This window comes from Alligator mississippiensis, chromosome 2 (assembly GCF_030867095.1).
Source record: "Alligator mississippiensis isolate rAllMis1 chromosome 2, rAllMis1, whole genome shotgun sequence".
In the NCBI taxonomy this organism is placed as follows: domain Eukaryota; kingdom Metazoa; phylum Chordata; order Crocodylia; family Alligatoridae; genus Alligator; species Alligator mississippiensis.
Window position 1 is genome coordinate 108,403,887 of NC_081825.1, and position 27,259 is coordinate 108,431,145.

The following is a 27,259-nucleotide window of genomic DNA, read 5'->3' on the forward strand; positions in this document are numbered from 1 at the left end:
TACATCCCCATTTCCAAGTCATTGATGAAAATGAAGTGTTGAACAAAATAGGGCCCAGGGCGGATCCCTGCAGGACTCCACTCTTGCCCTCCCTCCATCCCGAAGTGACCATTTAGGTCACATCCAGATGAGTGTGGCGTGGCTGTGTGTTAAGTGGTACCACAGACACATCTGTGGTGCTACATACTGCATGTTCTGTTACTCTTTGCAATGCAAAGGAGCAGTGCCAAAGATTTGTTGACCCCTGGATATCCATGGAGGAAAAAAAGTGGAGCGGTGCATGCAGAGGCAGCATATGCCACCCAAAGCCAGAGCTTAGCCAGCTGGAGTCACACCCTGCTGCTGGCCAGGCACCACATGGCAAGATCACCACTACTGCAGCCCTGGGAGGCCCCCATGTAGTGCGCAGGTTTGTTATTACCCTGAAATAGAATAGTTTTCTGAAAGCATACTGTTAGGTTTACAATAATTTGGATTATTAAGAAGTATTAGCTTTACAGCTGAATACAAGGCATGACCTGTGGCCTAGCAATGCAGCTGACCACAAGGCAGAATGATAGCTAGGCCTTTGCTTGTGTCAAGTAATCTTTTTAACTGCAACAAGCATTTTCTGAGTTAAAAAGTGAATCTGTGTCTGTGTGCTAAAAAAAATCAGCTACAGCAAGAAGTAAGATAAGACAGAGAAACCATTGTTTTAAGCTTACTGGTTGCGTCCTTGAGAAGTATCTTCTACTGTGTAAGGTTTTGCTAACATATTATAATGTTACTGTTACTTAACTTTTAGCTTTTAAAAGTGCTAGTTCAGCTTAATAGAAATATGCTGTTACAAAGATTTGTAGAGCACCGCCCCAAGTATTGCTTTTTGTTAACCATATAGTCTTGCTTTGTTATAAGAAGTATAAAAGATCGCCTCACCCTTGAGGGGGGGCCATTTTGCCTTTTGCTGGCTTTATGGTCTTTGCTCGAGCAAATAAACAGCTGTCTTCCTTTACCCGCGTTGTCTGTCAATCAAATTACAGCTAGACAACGGACCTTAGGGAGGTTTCTCCCACCACACCCAGCATCCAGGTAAGGTTGCTGGGGCTAGGCCAGTGCCAGCCCCAGCCTCCCCTATCCCATCCTGGGTAATTTAATGTGCACTAGTGCATGTGTGGCACAGGCATTCCCTGGGGACAAGTAGCGGCAGCACAAGGTGCACCACCACTAGTTGTCCTTGGGGAACCAAATACTCGTGCATGTCTGGACGTGGCCTTAGTCACTTTGCTTCCTATCTTTTAACTAGCTTTCAGTTCACAAATGAAGCCTCCTCCCGATCCCACGGCAATGCAGTTTTTTTAAAAGCCTTTGGTGACGAACATTGCCAAAACTTATTGAAAGTCCAAATATATATTATGTCAACCAGATCCCAGTTTCTAAATCTATTGGTTATTTACCTTTTGAGCTGCAAGCTGATCTCGTTCTTATTCTTGACCAGTCTTAGCCTGGATTTCTTACTTTTTTCACAATCTAAATTACGGTCCTTTGGCCTTTCATCAGCATCTGCTGAATTTGACAATCTGAGCTTGTTGCTGATGCAGATATAGTTCTATTTGTTGCTTCATGGTGTTTGTCTCCTTTCCAAAGGTAGTTCAAAAATGCAAACTGGCATCCACCGAGCTCCAAACAAATGTTTAATTTATTGTTAGAAGCAAAATCAGCCTACTTAATTTATATCCTCGCCAGCTATACATTTAGTCCAATATCAACCATAAAAATCCTTTTGTCTGGCAACCAAGATGGAACTGATATTTATTTCCAAAAGGGAATTCTAACAGTAACAATTTCAGGGATCCAATTGTATTCATTCTCTTTTATATCTAGCTACTCCATTTTTTCACTTGTTTGTCATATTCCCACATCTTCTATGCCCTTTATATTCAAAATGGAACGGTTGCTTCGGTGAATCTTTTCACTGCACTTCTTTTTAGTAATTACCCTCCACTTCTCTTTAGTCTTATAGGTTCAGACACCTGGATAATAGAAGAATCCTGTCATCTGTTAATAATATTGGCCTTCTTTCCTATTATCACTTCTGATTTGGTATCTTTTAAATTTTTGATAGTTCTGCCAATTGGAAAATGTATGATTTCAACTAAAACACAGTACTTAGTTAAAAAAATAAAATAAAAAAAAAAGCATTTTCTCTTTGTTTGTCAGGAGTGGAAAGGGTAACATATGATGGTCTTTGGGTACACAATAGGTTTTCTTTGGATGCATCTACATGTTGTCCTATAGCAACATTGTTACTGTGCTGTGCTTTAGTACTTCCTTTTGGAAGTACAAACCCATACTGTGCCATATGTGCAGTGAGTGGTTGTTTTTAGTGGCTACTTTGTCATAGTGGTGCACTAAAATGGGGGGAGAAAAGTAACTGCTGGTCACATGTAGAAACCCATGGACACTACAGTGATGAAGCATCATGTGTAGCTGCACACTTTCTTTCTTTCTTTGATCCTACAATTTTGAATCATTTGATGAATATTTTCAATTCTCTTACCTGTAATGCTCACATATGCTGTATCATGACTCTATATTAAAGACTTACAAGAATAGGAAAGTAATGAATTAATAAAAGACTGATTTCCAAATTAATCTAATGTCTCTTTCCAATTTCAAAAGTCTCTAGATACCAATAGAGTTTCATTACCTCTATTAGTTTACTATAGCAGTTTGATTGCTATTACTTTATCAAATGTAGTTCAGGGGAAAAAAAAGTATACCCCACTGGTGTCAAGTCAAAGAATAATATTAAACCATCAACTCTACAATGCTCCTGTGTGTCCGATTATTAAGAAGCATGTTTCATCTGCACTGTTTAGTACTTTTCAGGAGGGGGGATGTTATAACATCAGCTCCAAATAATATATTTAATCAACAGTTACTCCCTCCTTCCTTCCCCCATCTCCCCCAAATTATGTACCTTCTCTCAGAATGATAATATCACAGAAAATTGTATTACAAATGATATATGAAAGGAAGGGAAAGAACTGTTGCAGCAGATGTGCTGGATTAACTGAATGTCAGGTAAGAATGTATAACAAATATATACAATTTGCATGTTTACATTTGATGGATAGTCTAAATAAAGCTGAACCAAACGGGTGTGGTCTATGATTGCTATTTCAGAAATTTGCAGGGGATAACTCAGGAAAGGGAAAATTCCTATATATGCGTGTGTGCAGCGAGGAGGGAGTGGGGTGAGCATGCATGTGTGCAAAGCATATATCATGAAACTGTAAGAAGCATATAACATTACAAATTATAACTCTTATAACAATATAACAAACTGGACTTTTGATTGGCTCAGCAGCATTCTACTGTAATCCATCCCTCCTGATACATTGATGTTCAAAATAAACAAGCAAACAAACAAACAAATAAATAAATAAAAGCACCCATAAGTGTCCTGCCTTTAAAACTGTCTTGCTTACCTCCTTGGAGTTCTTCACCCTCCTCCCTCCAAGTTATCGAAATCTGAAGTCCTGTAAGGGACATGTCCAATACATAGGAAGTGACTTAGAGTCCTTCTTCATATGCAGGTAAAGGCAGAATAGGATCTAGCCATATAATCCATACAACTATGCCTCCTGTCATTGCACACATGCCACATATCCCATCATCACACCTTATTGCCAGTGTAAGGGGAGCTCAGGATTGGGAACAGAGCAAGCTACCTTGACTGAGAGTCCCCTCAGCTAAGGAGGTTCCCATCTGCAGGGGCGCACCTTACTCCCCCACACCTCCCACTGCTCATAGTCCCATCAGCTGATCAGGGTGCCAATTGCAGGGATGTCTCAGGGGTCACTATGGCAGGGAGACTTCAACTAGTATGGTATTCTAGCCACGAGTGTGCTTTATGCACCCCCGCAGCTGTGAGACTGCAACTAATTCAGTGTCACATCTGGTAAACCCCCATGGCTGGGACACCATGTCTTCCAACCACGGGGCTGCATTGGGTGCCTCCAAGCTGGGTGCCCTGCCAGTTGACAGGGCTCCTAGCCTTGGGGACATGCATTCCTGTGGCTAGGAGCCAGGGTCATTTGGGAGCTCCCAGACTAGGAAGTGTCCATGCCCACTCCCCATCAGCTGGGAGCTCTTGAGGACACTTAGGGTCTCCAGTCAACAATAAAGGGGACAGTGTGTCAATAATCCTCCTCAGAACCTTGTGGGATCTTTGTGATATCTCTGTGAGTCAGTGGATTTTTAAGGGTTTGATTTGTTAGATATTGGCTTACAGCCCAGTGCCATCTGATACCTACAGAATGTTCAGATACAAATAGGTTAAATCAGAAAAGTATATTAAACAACAGCATTAACCATTATGAATATACAAACAAGAAACCGTATACAAAGATATTTACAGACAAGAGAACAGTTTACAATTACTGTGGACACTAAGGGTCAGTATACGGCAGCAGTGAGGCCACTCACAGTAACTGATTGACAGCAAACTGACAGCAATCACTGTACTGAGGATTTCTACTCTTTTCCCCTTTCAGGTACTCGGAACCTCAAACTCAGGGTGGGTAATACGTTGCCAAATCCAATGAGAGTGTTGCGGTAGAGGACAACCAACTCTAGGTAAATCTCTAGCAGCTCACTAGGATATTCAGGTAAGTTCTATTCCTCACACTCAGACACTTTCACTCCAGACTCATCAAACAGTATACACACATTACTCAGACGCTTGCTTCAAACACCAGGATAATTCAACAACTTCAAGACAGTAGCAGGGAACAAGGAGACAACCAATGACAACAGAAGGAAAGGACACAGACACAGAGATTACACCCCTTGTATATCTTGCAGTCACCCCATTCATGTCAATCAAGCCTTATCCAATTAGTCTTTCAAGTGACCCATCAATTAGGTGTCCATCAAAGCTCAGTGTCTTGGTATCTCACAGGGTGCTGGATATTCATCCTGCCAAGGCAGGTTACATGACAAGGAGGCTACTTCACATGCATACTATATGTTTCTGGGTCATGACATTATAAAAGGGCAAATGATCAGCATTTCTAGAGTCTTCCCTCCTTCTAGTCATGTGAGTATGTGCACAACATAATCAAGGCCAAGAACTAGGGGTGTCTACACTCTGAATAGCTGACAGGGCCTCCAGACCCTGGGGCTCCTGGCCACACATTCAAGTAATGACATGATAGGAAGCTGCTACAAAGTTATTACACATATTATGTGGAGTAACTTTGTAGTTTATTCTGGTTTTTATCATGCCAATAATTGATGAATATTGTGGCCAGGTACCACTTAAAGTGTGATTAACCAGTTAACCATATTAACTGGTTAATCATGACTTAAGTGTAACATGCAGATGGGACCTAAGGTGTTACTACCCTGTAATGTTAGTTATGTTACTCAATTACGTTCTGTCGATCCTTAGTTTGTTTTCACCATATCACGGTCTGAATTGTCAATTTTTTTACAACTATGCCTTATTGATGTAGATAAAACTATTTAAAGCCATTTCAAATTTATTCATTCCCCCCACCCCCAAGTCCTATATAAACACAATATAAGTGGTAAGGATTCAAACACAGTCACAATTATATTTCAGAAACTATCTTGCACTTCTCTAAAAGGGTTCTTTCCCTGTAAAATCTGTGCCTTATGAAATATGTACAGCAATCAAGTAGTTTGTTACCAGACTTAATTTAATTTCCTGTAACCTAATTCCATTGCCTATTGCTAAAACTGTGTGATAGAAAATGGGTATCGACATTTTTAAAAATAGATTGGCACTACTCACTGATTGATCTGCCACTCTTGAATAATCATAGAATTATAGAATCATAGAAAGTGAGGGACCTCAGGCAGTCGTCTAGTTGAACCTCCTGATCAAAGCAGGGCCATCCCCAACTAGATCATAGATTTAATAGACATCAGGGCTGGAAGGGACCTTGCAAGATCATTGGGTCCAGTCCCATGCCCAAACGGCAGGAAGTCAGGAGGGGTCAAATGATCCAAACAAGATAGGCATCCAAGTGTTTCTTGAAGGAATCCAGAGTAGGTGCCTGCACCACCTCTGGGGGAGTCTATTCCAGGCCCTCGGGACTCAGACAGTAAAGAAGATTTTCTTTCTGTCCAGGCTAAAATGGTCTCCCAAGAGTTCGTGACTGTTGGACCTAGTCTTCTCATGGGGTGCTCTGGTGAACAGACATTCTCCCAGTTCTCGGTGCACACCCCTTACTTATAGGCTGCCACCAAGACACCACTGAGCCTGTACTTTTCCAGGCTGAAGAGTCCCATGTCTCTCAGCCTCTCCTCATAAGCCCTGCTCTCTTGTCTTCTAACTAGTCGTGTGGCTCTCCTCTGTTGTCTCTCCAGCTTCTCCACATCCTTTCTGAGTTGCGGAGCTCAGAACTGGACACAGTATTCCAGCTGTAGTCTCACCAAGACTGAGTAAAGTGGGAGGATGACTTCCCAGGTCTTGTTTGAGATGCATCGGAAGATGCAGGCCAGAGTTTTGTTTGCTTTGCTGGCTGCAGCATTGCATTGGTGGCTCATGTTCATCTTGTGGTCAATTGTGAATCCCAAGTCTCTTTCAGATGTGGTGCTAGCTAGCATAACACTGTCAAGGCTATAAGTGTGGTAAATGTCAGCAGTCCACTTATAACACCCGAGTCCAGATCATTTATAAACACAGTGAAGAGTACACGTCTGCGAGCAGAGCCCTGGGGGATACCACTGGCTTACTGGTTACAGTAAGCCAAGTTGATTTAGTTCCATCAACTGTCACTCTCTGGGTCTATCCATGGAGCCAGTTTCCCAGCCATTGGACCGTGAAATTATCTAGGCTTCAGTTCCCCAAGTTTGTCATGAGGACACCATGGTACACCAGGTCAAAGATTTTCTTGAAATCCCAAAATATGATATTCACCTTTTCTCCTTTGTCCAGGTGATGTGTCACCTGGTCTTAGAAGGAAATCAGGTTGGTCAGACGAGATCTACCTGCCATGAAGTCATGTTGGCTGTCTCTCAGAATATTACCTTCTGTTAGGATGTTGGTAATGGTTTTCTTGATGTTTTTTTTTTTCCAAGATCTTTCCAGGGATTGAGGTCAAGCTAATTGGCCTGTAGTTCCCCAGATCTTCCCTTTCCCCTTTCTTGAAGATAGGCACCACATTGGCCCTCTTCCAATTGTCAGGCACCTCACCCAAGTGCCACAAGTTCTTGAATGTCCTCACCATAGGCTGTGCTACAATGTCAGCTAGTTCCTTTAGCACTTTTGGGCGCACTCCATCTGGGCCAGCTGATATGTGGATGTGCAGCCTCTTAAAGTGTTCTCTCACAAGATCAGTGGTAATGATGGGTACAGTTTTCCCCTTCCCCTGGTGATCCTGCCTCTTTTCAGGCAGCGTGATCTCACTGGGCAGATGGAAATCTGACACAAAATAGTCATTAAGGAGATTGGAGGCTGGAGACAAGCAGGGGATGGAGCAGGGGGCTGGAGACAGCAGGGGAATGTATCCACGGGCAGTCTCAGCCTCCTTCTTCCTCCCAAGGCTGGAGACAAGCAAGGGAAGGAGCAGGGGGCTGGAGATGAGCAGGAGGCTGGAGAAAAGCCCCTGGAGATAAGCTGGAGACTTCCCCTGCTCTCTCCAGCCTCCAGCTCATTCTCTGCTATTGCCAGTGAGTGTGTGTGGGGGGGGGGGGGCTGGGAGAGCAAGTGGGGAGCTGAAGGAATGAACAGAGGGTGGAGGGAATGAGTGGGGATCAGGGGAATGAATGGGGGCAGGGGGAATGAATGGGGCAGGGGGAATGAATGGTGGATGGGGGGAATGAATGGGGAGCAGAACAACAAATGGGGAGTAGGGGGAATGAGCCTCCTGTTCATTTTCCTATTCTCTCCAGCCTCCTGCTCATCTCCAGCCTCCCCATCTGACTGTGTAGGAATCAACACCACAATCTCCTAATTTTTTTAACGAGAATGGGGTAAGAGACAGTGTCGAAAGCCTTCCTAAAGTCCAGAAACATTACATCCACCGTGACACCTGCATCCAAAGATTTTGTGACCTGGTCATAGAAGGCCACCAGTTTGGTCTGACAGGACCTGCCTCTAATGAACCCATCTTGGTTGCTTCTAAGCATACACTCCCCTGCTTGCCCCTTGCAGATGTGCCCCTTAATAATTTTCTCAAAGAGCTTCCTCAGGACCAAGGTAAGACTAACAGGCATATAATTGCCTGAGTTCTCCTTCCTCCCTTTTTTGAAACTGGGGACCACATTGTCCCTTTTCCAGTCCTCTGACACCTCGCCAGAGCACCATGAGTGCTCATAAAGCTGTGCCAGGGGTCCCGCAATGACCTCTGCTAATTCCCTCAGCACTCTGGGGTGGAGATCGTCAGGACCTGCTGATTTGAACACGTCCAGTCCCACCAGAAGTTCCCCGACTAGGTCCTCACTGATCCTGGGCCTGCCTGTGCCTCCCCTGGGATTATTGGGGATCCCAGTGGGGGGGATGACCTGGTCCCTGCTCAGAAAAATGGAGGCAAAGAAATTGTGAAATAGGCTAGCTTTGTCATCTGGTGAGACCACCAGATTTTCTAGCATGTCCTACAGAGGCCCCACATTACCCGAAACCTTCTTTTTACCCCCTATGTATTTAAAAAAGGACTTCTTGTTATCCTTGATCCAGGTTGCTAGTCCCAGTTCCATCTCTGCCTTGGCCTTCCTAACAGCCCCCCTACAATCCCAAGCAACGGAGGTATAGTCTTCCCTGGTGATGGCCCCTCCCATCCATTGGGTGTACACCTCCTTTTTAGCTTTAAGAAGTTCCTGGATGCTTTTGGTGAGCCATGGGGGCTTTTGAACACTCTTGCCCCCTTTGATCCATGTTGGGATTGCCACCTTGTGAGCTTGGAGGATCGTCTCCTTCAGAAACGACCACTCTTCTTGGACTCCCAACTCCCTACCCCTCCAGGACCTCAGTCCCTCCCCGACTAGTCTCCTTAGCTCAATGAAATCCACCCTCCTGAAGTCCAGGGCTGCTATCTTGCTGCAGGCCTTTGCCACTCTGCGCTGGATGGTGAATTCCAGTAGGCTATGATCGCTATCGCCCAGGTGATTAAGCACCCGCAGTCCCCTCACCAGGTCATCACTTGTGGCCAGGACCAGGTCTATAACAAAGCATTTCCCCTGGTGGGACTGTGCACCTCCTGGGTTAGATGGAGGTCCTGTAACATGGCTAGGAACCTACTTCTAGCAGTTAAGGTAGCTTTTTATATGTACTGCCACAATAAAATATGTGAGGTTTTGAACAAACGTTGCATTTGTCCTTCGAGAATTAACCCCAAAAAGCTTCATGGGGTAAGGTCCACTAATACTTTCTCTTAGGACATTATGAAGTACATTTGAATGTATGTCCCAGGACAAGCAGTTCAGTTGTTCCTTCAGGCATCTCAACTGGGGCTTCCTGGTCTTCTACCCCAGTCCAGCTCCTTTTGAACTTGGCCCTGATGGGGAAACTCTACTACCCAGGGGGAATCAGGTACAGATAGCTGCACCCAAGAGTTAATTGCTTTACACAATGACTTGTCTATCATTTCCTTCCCACAGTATGCCCAAGATCAGTGTCAGAGACTTCATCAACTCACCAGGGACATCCATCCATCCATCACCAATCCCATCCACCACCCAGACAGCCACCCCTCCCCTCCATCCATTCTGCCTCTGCTAGGGTGGGGGCACAAGTTACACAGTAAAATCCACCAAAGTTCCTTCCACAGAAATTTCACTATCCACTTCCACCTAGGCAAACACTAATGGGCACAGTGTTCAACAAAAGAATCCTTCAGAATCTATGAACAGGTGACTGACTGACCAACCTGAGGCATGCCAGGGTGTGTGCTCTCACTGGCCACTTTCAGGGACAAAAGCACACTGCAATCAGCCACTCACTAAACTCTAACTGGAATGGCAATTCTGTAACTTATCTGTTCCAGGACTAACACTGACACAACTGATACCAGCACAGTTTTTCTTCATAGCCTTAGAGTAATAATATTTCCTCATCATGAAGATATAATGATACACTTCAGTACTTTATTATAAGTCTTTCTTTAGCTACATCCCCTCTGAACTTTGTAAAAAACAGTTTTAAAAGGCATTTTAAAACTTTTTTCATGCATATACAGCAATGCTGTTGACAAGGTAAAAGAGGCTATCAAGTTCTATTAATCAAAAAAAAAAAAAAGGCCTAGGAAGCCTCTGTCTCCCAAATTTAAACACATGCAGTTTGGCTAAGCAATTGTTGTAAGAGATGTGACTCTTAAGTTCCTGACCTTAGTAGTAAACTAGATGAGTAATTTTATCCATTCCCCCAAAGCACTTTTATAGATCAAATAAAAAAAAAAAGAGTACATAAATTTTGTTTTATTGTGGATTTGATCATAGTTATAAAAGTTTATCACTGGATTCAGTAATAAACTTCAAAGTGCTGAGAATACAGAAAGAAATAATATACAATAGGCAAAACCCCTTCATTTTGTAGTTTATTAATACTGTCACTTAAACACTTCTGTTGGTTTCAGTCAAAAGTGGATGACAGATTGGAAAACAGCTTATTAAAATAGAAGAAAGCAAAATAAATGAACAAACCATGTTGTTTATTTTTTGTAAATTCAGTGACAGATATTTCCAATCCAAAATGTATATTGCTGATATTGATTTAGAACATTTTTTTTTCAAAATGTATTTCCAAATAGACAACTTAGAGATGTGAAGAAAGGAAAATCCCTGGAAGATACCATTGAGTTGTATTGCTTTTCATTTCAATAAGCCTAACTTGTTAAAAGATGCTTAATTACTCAAGTGCTGAGCAAGGTATAAATTCATTAGAGCCAATCTACAAAAGTGGTATGTCTTAAGTGGTGATAATGTAGGAGTTATAGAGTTTCTGATGCACACTATTTCTTAATGAATTGCTTGCTAATGATGTAATTATTTTTGTAAGAGCCTAGTATCTAATACCACTAAGATATTATCGATTTTTGTTAATGATCAATTTTCTAACTGATTATTTCTCCCAGCTAATTACCAACATTTGTATTAGCAACATTAGACTTCTGCTGTCAATATGGTGGGGCTCACATTATAATTAGCTACAACTTAAATATTGATATATCAAGAGTTTAGGCACTTCATTACATTATGTGCCTTCTCAACTTAGGTGAACATTTGATTTTGTAAAATATTCAGAGTAACTTGCTTCTCTGAAGATTCAGTAATTTTTGGGTTTTTTTTAATTCAAACCTATTTTCTTCCCATCTAGGCCTATCTCTGATAGTTGTAAATGAATAGTTACAGTACAGCAAAGTTGTAGTGGGAGCATATTTATTATTTTTATGTATATTGTTTATAAAGCATACCTACATTGGCATGAAAATAAAAGAAAATAACTATGAAGAATAGAGCAATACTCATTATTATCATGACAATAGCATTCAAAATGTGTTAGATGCGGAACATTTATAAAATTAAGAAGTTTTGTCTCTTCCAAAGAGTGAATGGTTCAGAAATCAGTATTTTTGTAGATTGGTCATAATATTTTTATTTGAAAATATAACAATTTGTGTCAGTTCATTTCAAAGTATACTGCAACATTTCAGGAATTTAAATGCATGATGTCCTATGGTGCTTTGCTCCGGAACTGGTCAAATGTATTTATTTATTTATTTTAAGTAATGTAATTTTTAATTTTTAATATTCAGGATGTTTTTAGCAGAATTTTTTAAATTTCCTATTTATTTTAGGTTTGTAGTTTTCTGAGGTTTTTATGTTTTCTTTCTTTTGTATGCTATTTAATTACTTATTCGCCATCTTTTATAGAAAAATAGAAAAAAGAAAAAGGGAATAGGGGAGGAAGAAAACAGGAAAGATGAGGGAAAACTATACACACACATACTTTATACTTAAAAAGATTTTCATTTTTCAAGTTTTAAAAGGATGGGTATTTTATTAATTATATATTATACGTCTCTAAATATAATGAAAGTATAATGCATATTCAGATACCATATATAATGAATATGTGTGTGTGTTTTCAGCTAATTCTGTTTTGCTCACATTTAGTGATTACAACAGCTATTATTAGAGATAGGTGTTGTTAAAGTCAATGGGAGATTTTCTATACCCTTTGAAAACAATGACGGTTAATCAACTGACTTTGGGCTAATGAAAAGAGAGCTTGACTTTAATAGCCTTTTTCACTTGTTTTCATTTTGTTTGTTTAATAAATGTACAGAAATATAGTTTAATTTTTTTGTGGACATCTCAATGGGTTAGATATAGAGGGTGAAATCCTGGCTTTATTTAAATTAAAAACTTCATTTCACATGGCTTCAGTGGGACCAGGACGATTGATATTCATTTCTCTGTAGAAGAAGTGATTTTCTTTTTCTTATATTAACGTCTATGTTTCCTTTTTCTAGGCAATGTTCTTTCCCTTTCTCTCTCATTTTCTTGCCCAATTCTAAGATTTAAAAAAAGCCTAATGATATTTTATATTGCATGCTCATCTCTAATACTACATCCTGATAATGTGTTGGCAGGGGAGCTTTGTGGAACATTTTCAATAAAATATCATTGAAATATGCTATTTCATATAAATGTAGATTTTAAACTAAAAGATTATTTGGTTCCAGGGACTCTGGTCATGAGCCACTTGCTCAGTTCTTTATAAAACCAACTGGTTTAGGTATTGTCGTATGATATGGGGCATACAGGTTCAAGCATTCTTACTCTTCAAATTTGGAGCAGGCCAATGCCTAAATAAATAAGTTACAGAATGTAAAATTTAGAAATGCCTGGGAAACTCCAGTTTCATTTTGAGGAAGGATTCTGCTCCCCCCTTCCCCCTCCCCCACACCCTTTCCATTTGTTTTAATTCCAATACAGAGCAAAAATTAGACCTTTTAAAGATTTTCATGGAGGGGGAGGCAGGCATGGAAAACCAGAAAGATTGATATGCGAGAAGAGATGATAGCTTGCTGGTTTGAGGATTCACACATGATATGTGTTTGCCAGATCTGAGTATCTGCACTGCCTTATTCAGATAAGTCTTTCTGTCTCCCTGTCATAAACTTGAGAAACCTTCCCAACACAATTCTTTTTCAAAAAAATTTCATTTCAACAAAAGAACATTTTTTCAAAAGACAACAAAATACTTTCCCTGCCCCAGATAGCTACAATGGGAGAAGCTCTTTCCCTCTTATCCTTAATTAATGCATTTTAATGGACTTGGAATGAAAGTTATACTTGTATATCTGTACTGCTACTTGGTGGGATCTGGGACTCAGAAACAAGCTTCAGCCACCTTCTCCCCATCTATATACAGCTACTCCTTACTTAATGTCATAGTTACAGTCTTAAAAAAATGTGACTTTAAGTGGAATAATGTTAAGCAAATCCAATTATGTCACAATGGTTACCTACTAGCAGGCAGTGGCCAAACAATGTTATAACCAAACACTGTACAACTTTAAATGAGCATGTTCTCAAATAGATCAGTGACATAATAACGAAACGTTAACCAGGACAACTTAAGTGAGGAGTACCTGTACACCTAGGCCCAGAAATTAAGTAGGGTTACCATATTTCCAGTTTCAAAAAAGGGAACACCTGTTGAAGGGAGGGGGGATATTTTTTTTTGGGGGGGGGGGGTCGTGATATGCTTATGCATGTCTGCCCCTCACTCCCAAGCCACAGCTCCCCCAGCCCTGCTGCTGCTCCTTACTCCTGACCCAGAGTACCCTCCCCCCCAGACCATGCCGGTGTCCCTCACTCCCAACCCATAGCCCCCTGTCCCTGCTGATACCCCTCACTCCTTACCCATTGCCTGTGCTCCACGCTTCTGAACCACAGTCCCCTGATCCCCCTGTGCTCCTCACTCCTAAGCCACAAACCCCGCAGCTCTGCCAGTGCCCCTCAGTCCTGACCCACAGCCCCCCAGCCCCCACCCAGTCCTGCCACATATCCGGACTGTCCCAGCCCTGAAAGCTGGGGCACCAGCTCTGGTGCTGGTGGCCTAGCCTTGCAACTCCCTGATACCAACAAAGGGTCCCCCTGCCTCCTTTCCCCACTGGAGGGACAGGTACTTTCTCCCACCTCCTCTGCACTGCTGCAGCCCTAGTGCCCAAACAGCTGCCCCCAGCACTGGCAGGCACCCACCCCTCCCACACACCCATCCCATCCACACACCCCTGCCACACCCCTTCCCCCTCACACACACACCTCATACAGTTCCCAAACCCTGGCCTTCCAACCCCCACCCTCCATAGACTCACCTGCATGCAGCTGCCAAGGCTGCTCCCACCACCCTGCCTGGTTGCATGCAGGCCATGTGTGTGTGCACATGCATGTGATGCTCCTTGCCCCCTGCAGATGCATGTGAGGCTCCCTGCCTCAAATTGCCCTTCCCCCACTCCCTCCAGCCCCAAGCAGCTCCTTGCCAGGAAAACTTTGATGATGAGCAGCAAAAAATCCCAGACATTTGATTATATTTCTAAAAACCTCTTGGATGGAAACTAGAGGACCCAAAAAGAGGACATGTCTAGGAAAAATCGGGCGTATGGTAACCCTAAATTAAGCAACATTAATAACTAGAGCGTGCCACCCAATTCTGCTCCTAGGTTCTTCTGAAAGAGAATGTGAGCTGCATTAGGGTGCAAGCTCACACCCCTATAAACTGTTTACATATAGCCAGACATTCAGTGGATAGGTCTTGTTTACAGTGATAGTCCTCTTGACAGGGAGTCAATATCAAAATGCTATCCTAACTGTCAAGTTCAGATTTCATTCTATAATGGAGATTTCAACACAATTATTCTGCTTTACAGAAATATTTCAAAGGTTTGTTTTTTGTTCCACATTAGCACAGAAACTGATTTGAAAACTTGAAAAGCTTCATCAAAACTGAAAAACTGAACTGTAGCAAAATAGAGCAGGAGGGTTCCTAGAAGCAGTAGTTGGCAACAGAGGACTGGCAAATATCTGCATCAAGTAGCAACATGAATTTTATTTTTTTGTCATCGCAAAAATCCATTCCAGTTCCACTTTCTTAGATACTGTCTGTCTCTTCTATTGTGAGAGAACCTGCACAAGGTCCTTGTCCAATGATAGCGTACAAAAAGTAAAAGTCATCTCTAAAATATCTCTAAAAGGTCCTCACAAGTATAGTTCTCTTCCAGAAGTGGTCAGCTGAACAGGGCTCTGAAAATGAGATTTATAGAGCAATGTGAGGTCTAGAGATTATGGAGATAGGAATGGCTAGAAAAGCAGGATTTTGAGGCCTGGGAATTATGCAAATCAGGGTATAAAGGAGGAGTAACAGGTTTGTTTCTTATTTCTTTTTGAGAAAAGAGGATTTATGAGACTGAGCAGGATCGAAAATTGGGGATTTCAGGACAGCCATGAAGGCAAGGATTTCATGACCAAATGTCCCTGTGTTGGAAACGTAGCATAAAAAATCAAGCCCTGATGTGTTTGTTGTTTTTTTTTCCTTGAGAAAACCTGAAATAAATGTCTGAAATTTTTGTTCTCTGTGTCTATAAGCATAGGTGTTTGTGTTCATGCATGTATAAATTACTGAGCTGGTTGTTTTTATCACTATTATTTTTTTTTTCTACAACCAGAAGACAGTGGGCATGTCTACATGGGATGCTTCCAGCACAGTAGACTAATTCTACTGTGCATTAACATGGCAGGCAAGACCCATGCTAATGAGCTAGTGTGCAGTAGAATTAATCTACTGTGCATTAGCATCACCAAAAAAACATTCACCAGTGCTAATGCGCAGTAGCACCAATTACAGTACATTAAGGTAGTACCTGTAATTACAAGTACTAAACATAGTGCACCATAATTATGATGCTTAATGAACATGTAGAAACTCCCAGTTTGTGCATATTTTAATAAAAAACAACTATAAAGAATGATTCTAACCTAGAACAACCCTGGATTGCCCTTGCCAATGTACCAGCCAGGACAAGGCAGCCATGTGTTTTTAAATTAGAACTCTAGAATCTGAGTGGGTCACAGAGCTCAGGGTGAAAAGAGGTAGACCACTTCTCTGTTAGAAGGATGTGAAGAGAAATTATATGAGGAAAATAGTTGAGTTTTTCTTCTCTTTATCATGGAACCATCCTAGAGACTGTGCATAAATGACTCCTTGGTGACAAAGCATTAATATAGCAAGATACCTTTTTATATCATCAGTAGCCTTAGCATGGTATTGGGAGCCATGTAGCTCAGACACTAGAGAGAATGGAAGGATTTGGGTTTGATCTGAGGTGAAGGTGGTGGGCTTCCACTCATCATTTCCACCTTCATTGTGGCCCTGAGACCCACCTAGCCTTCTATCCAATAGGCTTCAGGAGCTACCAAGGGGTTAAGGCCATGGAAGCACATGCTTCTCATGTTGAGTTAAAGAAGCAGTGGACCCCTGCTTCTATTGCCCCAATAGGTGTCAGTGGCATGTAAAGAGAACACTTTAACCTTTGAATTCTATTACTGTAAAATGTTCTGCATGTTCCAATTATTCTTTTATTAACTACTACATGTACTTAGCAGTACCCAAGTACATGGAATCCCACAGTAGTATTACTAAACACATGCAAAATCAGAAAGCTTTCAAGTGTGGCCCTTGTAGCTCCACCTATTACAGAAAGTACTGTGGCCTTTTTTATATATACTAACTTCAGTTGTAAGCGTAGTGAAAAACCTAACACTTGTACCTTCCTTTTGGTTTTATAACAGAGTATTAGAACTGAGCAATTTATATGAAAGAGCAGTTTTATTACTTGATTTTACTGCCTGGAAGAATACATAAGGAAAGTTTTAAAATTAATAGCAACCAATATAAAGGAAAATAGGAAATAAAAGAGACATTACTTCAGAAGCGACCCTGTTCCTTTTACCGTTTTATAATAGCATATAGTCTCTCCTATCTTTTCTCAATGGCTTTGCTTTACAGTGACTCTTCCTCAAGTTGATCAGAACTAAATAAAGACTGGAGACATCTGATCAGTAGATGTGTCTACACATGCAAATGCTCCAGGGTGGGTTTACTCTAGAGTAAATTACTTTAGAGTAAATCAACCCTGGCCAGGTGTCTTCCTGGGAGGGGAAATGGGAGCAGATTTGCTGGTCATGGCAACTGTTTGCTACCACCCCTGCCAGCCCTGCACTGGCCCCTGTAGCAGCCAGGAGTAGCTCTAGGCTCCCCCTGGGTGCTAACCCAGGGGCTGGCAGGGAGCAAGGGGCCAGAGCTGGGAGATTGCTTGCTGTCCCAGGGAGCTGCCTGTTGCTGGGGCAGGGGGACATTGTCTCCACCCAGGCTCTGATGGTGGAGCCTGCCCTGGCAGCAGGCAGCTCCTTTGGGCAGGGAGTAATCTTCCGGCCCCTCCTTCCTGGCTGACTGGGAGCACATATGTTCCCAGTCAGCCAGCTATATGTACTGTACTGCACAGTAATTACTCCAGAGTAAATTTGCTAGGTATATTTACAGGTAGCAAATTTACTTGTAATTAGAGCAAATCACTGCACATTAAGCATCTGCATGTGTAAATGGTGATGCTTACTGTGTAGTAATGTGCTCTAATCTCAAGTAAAGAAACTCATGTTGACATGTCCACTGTATCATAGGTCACCTAAGGGTTAGTGTAAGATACTTTCTCTGTAAAAATTACGTCACGCTAATCTGGGAATCTTGCAAAGCAGTCATGTATCTCCCACATGGTAAAACAATGATCTTACAATTTCACCAAAGATGCAAGTCAGATTTCTTTGCATTTTAACAGTTTTTCTTTCTAGATCTGACCTAATTAATAATAAATAAACAATGCTTATTTTACACCTCTTACCAGAGCATTATCTTGCCTTACTTTATTGGATGTATAAATAAATTCTGAAAGGCCTATGACTACAAATAGCTAAATGCATTCCACATTTGAATTGCTTCTCAGTTATTTGTAGCAGAGGACCAACTGGGCCAGATTGTAGTATTTCTCTGCTGATTTTGGCAGAAACATTTGTAACATTTTATAAATCCTGCATTCCTCTTTCCAGCTCTTCCCCTCCCCAGGAATATAATCTGATAATCATGCACTGCACATTTATATTCCAGCTTTTTAACATTTTATTTCTGCCTATACTTCTTCCAGATTCTCAAGGTTTCCATTTGAATTCCTTTTTTCATCATTTCTTCTATTATATTATTTTTCTTCATGAAGAATTCACACTTAATCAGTGGGCATGTCTATACAAGACACTTTACTGCACTTTAGCATAGTTTACTGCACAGTAAGCTCATGTCTACATGTGCACATGCTTATTGTGCAGTACTCCTTACTATGCAGTAAATGACACTACTCATGAAAAAATTTGCTTCATGCAAATGCTAGGAGAAAATTTACTTGTGAGTAGTTACTGCAAAGTAATGCATGTGTAGACAACAACTGAGAGCAGATTTGCTCCCGGTCAGCCCTGCCACTTGGGGACCAGCCTAAGAATAGCCCCAGGGCTCTGGGACTGGAAGCCTCTCCTGCCCCAGGACTGAGATTGTTCTATGGCATTCCCAGCCTCCTGCCCTTAAAAGTCTTCAGGCATTTTGAGCTTGGAGGCCACTCCAGGTCCACGTGTCCCCCTAGGCAGGCCACAAGCTAGCCACACCGGCCCCCCTGCACCCTGGAACCACTGCCTGGCACCACAGTGCCATGCATCTGCCAGGCCCCCAGTGTCTAGGTCTGCAGGCTGCTGCTAGGCCTGGCAGCACCCAGGCCGAGCTGCAGGTAGCTCCTGGCCACTGGAGTCAGATCCAGCTGCCTGCAGTCCACTCCAGCAGCTTGCCTAGCACCTGCAGGTGCTGTGGGGGTATGCCTCACAGCACAGCTACCAGTCCTGCACCGTGCTTCTGTGCTGAGTCCTGTAGCCAGCTGCTCAGGCACAGCAGCACAGAGACAGTTATACAGAGGCCCAAAGAGCCGATGCAGGCTCCCTGATGGCCTTTTCATCACCATTCCAGTGCCTGCCACCCAGGGCCCCAACTGGTCCATAGAGGAGATTGGTGAATTCATGGTTCTGTGGGGCAAGCTGGTGCTGTGGGGCACTCCAAAGTCTGGATGTGGGAGTGCAGGCATGACTGGTCAGAATGGAAATGCCACATAAAGGTCAAGGCCTTGCGAGCACAGTGGGCTAGTATCACTGATCACAATCATTGGTCAGGGAGTGCCTACAAATGCATGCCCTTTATGCAACAACTGACAAAGATCCTCATACACTGGGACCCAGGCTGAAGCTGTGCTATGTACAAAAGCATGGGCAGCCTGCCTCAGCCCCTGCCCTGGCCTGGCACCTGTGGTATCATGTCACCAGAGGGAGGGCCCCTCAGGGCACCAGCAGCCTGTTCTGCCAAGCTCCCCACCTTCTGCCTTCACCAGCAGTTTGGATATCCTGGGCCAGCACCTACCCTGACAGCTTTGTAGCCTCATCCCCAACCCCAGTCTCAAGGCATGGCCAGCCATGTGACCACTGGCCACTAGCAGCTCCAGCTCTTCCCAGGGGGTGGGGGCTGCCTGGGTACCCCACATGCCATGCCCCAACTATCCAAAGAGTCTACCTCAAGCTGCAAGCTGTTGTCACCAGCCAGGACTAAGCAGAGCCACTAGCCAGGCCAGCCCTGGCCACATGGTAAACCCCACACTGGAGGAGAGGGTCCTCACCACCCCAGCACCTACCCTTGCCCCTACCCCTGTCCTGGGCCCAGCACCAGCCCCTGCACCCCTCCCCACGTGGCCTGGCTGCACTCCTCTGGCCCTTGGTTTCCCCCTGCCCACAGCATGTAGGGAGACAATGCAAAACTGAGTAGCTTGTGTCCCCACAGCTAGGTAAGCATGGGAAACTCACATGCTGAGGGATGTGTCAATGCCAGCAGTGATGCCCCTGCAGCCAAGGAGGACAGAGACATGTAGTGCAGCCACAATCAGCCCTCCTTGTGGTGGCAGAGGTTGCAGGAAAGCCCGGGATTGCCCCTCACACCATTGAAGCTCAGGGACCCATGCCAGTTGTGCAGGTACACCCAGACAACCATGGCAATCAGCAGCAGTAGGGTGTAGTGGGTCAGTCACCCCTCAGTTCACACAAACAGCTCCTTGTGCAGCACCTGGGACACTCACAACAGGGAAACACTTGAGGCACAATTCCAGCATGGAGAGTCCTCCTGTGGGAAGGGTGGTGGCACAAGCAGCTCTTCATCACAGTCATCTGGGATCCCTGTGCTTCCTAAGTCCAGGCACTGTGGGCTTGGAGGCAGCACAGGAGACAGGCTGACCTGTAGAATAAGTAGGAGTAGTGGAGTCTGGAGCCATGGCAGCAGGTACTACCAGGATCCAGGCCTGTCCCACCTTGGGAACAAGGTGGGGGAAGCAGGCTTCCTGCAGCCAGTGCCCAATGGCTCACCTGCCCCAGGGAAACAAGCAGGGATGGGGGTTCAAACAGAAGCCACCTGGGGCCAGGGCTGCCTGGTAAAACTTACCATGGTCCCTGGACACCTGTGCATGCCTGACACCTGATCTGAGGCCAGGAAGCACATGGCTCCAAGTACAGAGCATCTTATCTCAGAAATGTTGCAAACTCTCACAAACATCTTCTTTCTCATGTCTTTTCAGGCCCTGAAGCTGCACATGGGACAGTAGCCACACTTGGCAGCCAGGTTGCAGGCCCAGGGTCACTGCCATCTATAGCCAGGGCCCTGTGGATGCACCGGCTCTGCCAGAGGAGTACCCAGGCCCACACCATCCTTCTGGACTAGCTTGTGATGGTGTCAGAGGACTGTATGGCAAAATCACAGGCCTGGCAGGTGGAGGACATGGCTCTCAAGGAGGTCCAAGACTGGTTCAAGGGGGCATAGGACCAGATAGACCGGGAGTTCCAGGCACAGCTCCTGAACCTGGAGCACAAGCACATGGAAGCGCTGCAAGAGAAGACCACAGTCCTGGGCAGGGCATTGCAGAACATGGATGATGACCACCAGGTGCTGGACACCTTCCTGGCCCTTGTGGTTACCTTCATGCCGCCCACTGCCCGGTCCTTGACCCTAGCCCCACTTGCCCCTGAGAGCCTCCCATAACCCAGAATCAGGCCCCTCTGGGCCTGGGAAGAGATTAAGTACTACCTTCACCAACCATTAGCCCCTGCCCCAGTCTCCACCCCAGGTCCCCTGCCACCCCCCCACCCACAGGGACCCAGGTCCATTGCTAACCCCTGCTCCCCACAGGCATGGAGCTGGAGCTGCTTTCATTGGCTCCAGAACCACACACCAGCCATGCTGGCCCTGGGCACTGGCTGCCAGAGAGGGAGCCACCCATGCTGGGAGACCAGCAGCTGCCATCACCTCTGGGCAAGCCCCCCATCTGCCAGATTTGCTGTGGCATGCACACCCATAAGGGAACAGCCAAAGGCCATGGTGCTGTTTACCTGTCCCCAAGCTGTCCACCTGTGCCCCCTAGGCACCCCCACCCCATGGCCCTCCACCCCGGGATGGCTCAGAGACCACAATGTAAATAATTTGCACAGGGAAGAGGGTGTTTTGTTGGTGGTGGGTAGTATGGGTAGTGGAGGGTCTCTGTAGTTGAGGGAAAGGGGTGAGGGGGGGTTCTATTTGTTAGGGAGTGGTCTGTTTGATGTGAGGGGAATAAAACTTATTTTTCTGAGACATGTCTGCAGAGAGCATGATGCTGGGCATGGGCAAAGGAGTGGTGAAATGGCATTTAGAGGTTTGTTTGGGGGAATTGGCTTATAGGTAAAGTAGATATGTATTAGAATAATGATCCAGTGCAACACAAAGTGTTAACTGATTTCTAAAAGCCTGTTTCTGAAAGTTTCCTCAAGGCTTGCAGGGGGTCTGTGGGTGGCTTTCCAGGTGGGCTACAGCAGGGAGTGCAGAAGGAAGTGATTGGCCAGCACTTCCTGAACCCAGTGAAACCATGTGCCCCAGCACATCTTGGAGGATGCCACACACCTCCAGGGCAGCCTCCCCAGAGGTGGCCTTGCCCACCCCAAAGAGATGGCCCACATAGTTGAGGCTGGTGGTCATGAGCAGGATGAGGGCCAGCCGGGTGCAGGGAGGGGAAGCCACATGTTGGTGTCCTGCCATTACAAGTCTGAGCAGAGCTGCTCCAGTAGGTCCCAGAAAGTGACCCAGGTCATCTGGAATGCCTCCAGCCACTCCTCAACAACCCCAGGTGTACTGGACAATGTGCAGCCACCAGTCATGGCTGGCCTGATGGGCCCAGAAGCCACGGGACTGGAGGCCCAGGAGGGCAAGGGTGGCCCCAGTGGGGGTGTCCAGAAGCCCATCATTAGCATCCATGACAGGGTCCAACCAGAGGGAGAAGGTCCAGGTGGTAGCTGCACAGCATCAGTGGCAGCTCTGGGACAGCATGTTACAAGGGCCCACAAGGCCCAGGGCCACCCAGTGGTTGGTGTGGCAGGCCAGCAGGAGCATGGGGTGCTAGTAGTTGCTGCTAGGGGCAAAGGCTGGACCAGCCATAGCTCAGGGAGGCAGATGTGGTGAAGAGAGAGATGCTTCATGCTGCCTCTGTGCTGTGCATGCTGCTCCTGGCCAGGGAAGAGGCTGGCCAGAAGCAGCCTTTCCAGGATGCTGCTGCAGCTGGCACCTGCTGTCAGAGCCTTGAGATCCTTCCAGTGGTGGCAGGGGCTTGTTGCAAGACCACAGGAAGTGGTACCAGTTTGCTGCTAAGAGCAGCAATCTGCTCCCTTATCCCTGCACTTGTAGATGCCTGCCCAGAGTGTTTACTCACAAGTTGTTGACTTGCAGGTAAATTGATCTCAGATCAAATGCATGTGCAGACATGTCCAGTGGCTTAATATTTTTTTTGTTTCCTCTTGTAGAAAAGCTAACATGCTGTACAATATTGTCTTTCTTTAAGAAATGTAATTGTTATATTGCTTCTCTTTATTTCCTTTAATATTTATATTTTTGATACATTCATATAATACTTTTTTTAATGTGAAAAGTGTTCAGAATTTTCATGGTGCTCCTTGTTTCTGGATAAAATTTTCTATGGCTTTGATTATACTCTTCCTTTCTTAATTAACGTCATTAGACTCTTCTCTGTTAGTTATCAATAAAATGATAGCCTCCAGCTATTCAATTCCTGTAAATGGGAATGATATAATATTTGTATTACCCAATATTTCTTTTTTTTTTCTTCATAATTGAATATAATTGAATTGGTAAAGTTCATGTGTCAAACCTCTCAGGAGCTCATTAGTATGAGCTCAGTGCCACACAAAGATAGGAAGAGGATTTCCAATCCATGATGTCATGTACTTAGAGTTGGCACAGCAAAACTGAGTACATTGGTATGAAAGTTTGTATTGAGGTAATATAAATATGATCCTAGAATGTCCATTTGTCTTTTACATTGATGTCCATAGCTTCACACATAGGGCATGTACAGACATCAGACTGGTCTAAGTGAATGTAGATCTATCTAAATCTGTAACCGTACAAAAGTTTGGCGCTCATAGACCATTCTAAAAAAAGTGCATGTGACATAAGATAGACCTTGTGCAAAATGCCTGGGAAATGCTTGACAGATTTTCTTTATTAAAAACAGGAAAAGTTTGGCAATGACAACATTATAAACTGAGGCACATCTCTTCCTCGGACTGCATTCCCTAACATGCTGGTGTATGCCCCTTGGGAGAAGGTATGTGTGGTTAAGGAACGGTGTCCAGGCACCCAGGGTTGTGGGCAGCACCACCCAGGATGTAGGGCCAGAAGAGCTTAAGGCAGGAGATTCATCACCTGGTGCTAGGCACAGGCACTTGGGGACTTAAAACACTCCCATCTTCCTAGATGTCCAGCATTATCCACTCCCACCAATTGCTGCACAGGCCCAGAATTAGCACTCAGTGGTCTGGAGGTGGTGTCAGAGCACCCCAGAGTCCATGGCATCTTGAGTAGTCTCATCATCATTGGCCACTTGGAAGTCCGTGGTGTAGTCTAGGATGCTTGGTGGGTGCAGGGTGTGATAGCTGCCCAAGGCATGTCCCATGGTGACCAGCTGCCAGATCATGTCCAAATGGCCACATGTGATGTCCTGCAACCTCTGATGAGAGTCACACAGGGTGACAAGCAGGGCAACACAGCTCTTGGATCGGTGTACTTCGGGTAGAGCAGTGGAGCACAATGGCAGGGTACGTGTAGGCTGGTACATGGAGGCATGTGCAATTAACAAAGGAGGGCACTTGTTCTGGGGCTCTTCTGGCATCCCCTGGGCAGGGCATGGGGGACAGTCCACAGTGAGGTGCTAGGGGGGGGTTTAGATCATGTTACAGCCAATCAGAGGTGGCCTGGACATTCAGCTGCAATTGGAAGTCTCCAGCAGTCCAGGAAGCCCACAGGGCATGCTGGGAGGTATGTGGGAGTACCCCCACCCCTCCTCCACCTGGAGGTCTTTGCCAGCACAGTCTGCCTGATCGTCCTCCTCCCCCCACCCACCATGAACATGTATGCTATTTGCTCTTGAGCTAAACTTGTACACTTAGGGAAAATGAGGTAACTTAGATCAAGTCCTCCTTTGGCTTTTTCAATGTCTGTATATGGCCATTTGGTTCAGTTAATGCTTCGCAGTTCTGGCTTGCAACTATCAATATAATCCTTTCTATTATTTAGTTGTGACCAGATTTACTTACCTACCCTTGTTAAGATGTTTCATCTTTATCCACTCAGAGCAAACAACTAATTTAAAAGTGATATGAGATTAAAGGTAATCACAACATTTTCATTGTCAGAAAAGTAAACATCTCTCTCGTTAGTGAAAGTCAACAAAATGGAGTTCACTGAGCTCAATATCAATATTGTCTTTCAATGCAGAATCCTGTGTCTTACTGTGCTTGAAAATTGTGGTGAATGATAAATGGCACATCACAACATATTAGAAGATATTACATAGCAGCTTCCATTATCCATAACTGAAAACAAGTGGTGCTAATGCCTGCCAGGAATTATATTGTAATATGGCAGCAACTTGTATTGTCTGTCTTGCACAGAAAATTTTCCTTATCATGGGGAGGAAACCCCCCCCCCCCCAACATACATTAATAAGGTTGATTGCTTTTTAACTCTTCAGGGAGTTAGGTTACAAGCTGAGGCCTTATAATAAGAACCTCAAAAGGAAAGAAATAGGATGGATTCTTTTTAATTGGTTTCATAAAATGGAGCACAGTGTAATAATCCATGTGCAGGTTTTCTTTCTTTCTTTCTTTAATTTAATGAATTGAATCATATGACTTACCGCTACAATAATTGTTTCTTCTGGCATGTATAACAAACATATTTCCAATGCAGTTGAAAATATAGGGTGTGTGTAGATGAAACGATATTTCCTGTTTACGTTAATGTGACTGCGTTTGTGTTTGCATGACCCAAGATTTCCCGATGCTCTAAAGTCCATTTAGCACCTTAAACTAATGCTACTCAGAGGTGTGTTAATTTGTGGTGCTCTCCAGTTATGCTGCTCCAACTGTGGATTTGCACGAACAAATCCGACTGTGGATTTGTTCATGCAAGCAGCCAGAGACCATGAAGACTTCTAATTAATCCACTTGGCCACGAGGGGACACTGTGTTCCGGCCTTTAGCCAGTAAGTGCTGCTGTGTGTTCTTTTTTACCCTCCTTCACTCCTCCCTCACAACACGCAGTTCAGGTTGGGACAGGTCCACTCAGACCAATTATTATTTTAAAATGACAATAAGAGACAAATAATCCCTTAATTTTCTACCCCCTCTTAATTCTTCCACCTCCCCTGCCACCTATAGTGTATGTCCTCCCTGCCGCCCATGTACACTCTACCTGCCACCCCCACACCCTCCGTTGTGTGCTGCCACTGCAATGGACATAGCTCCAGACAACAGTTGCAGCATCACCATAATGGTAAGATTTTTGCAAGTAGTTTGAAACTTTGGAGTGAGTGGTTACATGACTTCCTTCAATATTGCAAACCTTCTGAAATTCATCACATTCCATTTCAGACTCATGAATAGAAGTTCAAGAGCAGCATGACTCTGCCTGCCAGACCCGACACCCAGGATACACAGTGTCCCGGAGTGATATTTAGATAATATGTCCCACCGACCTTGTGTGTGTGTGTGTGTGTGTGTGTGTGTGTGGAGGGGGCAAAGTCCAGTTTATTTTACTGTGTGCCAAACCCCCCTCCTCTTCCTCTTCTTCCTTTTTCCCCCTCCAACCATACAAGAAGGTTGCAATGGCCATTATGAAACTGGCCAGCCCATCCAGCCTCTGCTACATCATGAACCAGTTCAGTGTGGCTGCCTGCACAGTTGGGCTGGCAACTCATGAGGTATGCCAGCTGCTTAAGGAGGTTGCTGCTGTTAACAAAATTATCCACCCGGTGAATCTGTAGCAAGTCATAGATGGCTTTAATGAGAAGGGGTTCCCAAACTGAGTGGGGGCTTTAGACAGCATTCACTTCCCAGTGATATGCCCTGTGGGAAGGGGAAGTGCTTTCACAAACAGAAAAGGATATGCCTCTGTGATCCTGCAAGCCATGGTGGACCACTGAGGCTTGTTCATGAACATTTATACCAGGTGGGCCGGCAGCAAACATGATGTGCATGTGTTCAGAAACTCTCCACTGCCAGGCCTCATGGAGGAAGGACACTAGGCACCTGGCATGGAGGAGACAGTGATCCGTGGTGTTGCCATTCCCCCAGTTATATTAGTGGATGCCACCTACCACCTGAAGCCCTGGCTCATGAGGCCTTATGGAGGAAAAGTCACCAACCTGCAGAAGCTGTTTTTTAACTACTGCTTGAGCAGTTGCAGGATGGCCATGGAATGTGCGTTTGGCTGACTGAAAGGATGATGGAGGGTACTTACATTTTTACTTGAGATGGAGCAAGAAAATATCATGGCCTTTGCACTGGCAGCCTGTATGTTGTACAGTATCTGTGAGAGCCACAGAGAGGTTTTAAAGGAATCATGAGAAGAAGAAGCACAACAGACAGTGGCCAGAAAGCAGAGACATGTCCAGGCAGCAGCAGCAACACAGGGACCATGGAGATATCCTCAAAGAGAGGCTGGCCAGGTGGCCGTTATGCATGATTGTCTGGCAGGATATATTGCTGACAGCACCACCTAGGAGTGCTTTGTTCTTTC

General features: G+C 44.5%; 1 long non-coding RNA gene across 1 annotated transcript; it reads left to right on the forward strand.

Annotated features, from left to right (window-relative positions):
* Window positions 1–403: 403 nt before the first annotated feature.
* LOC109285170 (uncharacterized) lies at window positions 404–25,782 on the forward strand. Its single transcript, XR_002092821.2, has 3 exons — window positions 404–1,068; window positions 4,539–4,652; window positions 20,718–25,782. It is a non-coding gene; the product is annotated as an uncharacterized LOC109285170 (long non-coding RNA).
* The last annotated feature ends 1,477 nt before the right edge of the window (window positions 25,783–27,259 follow it).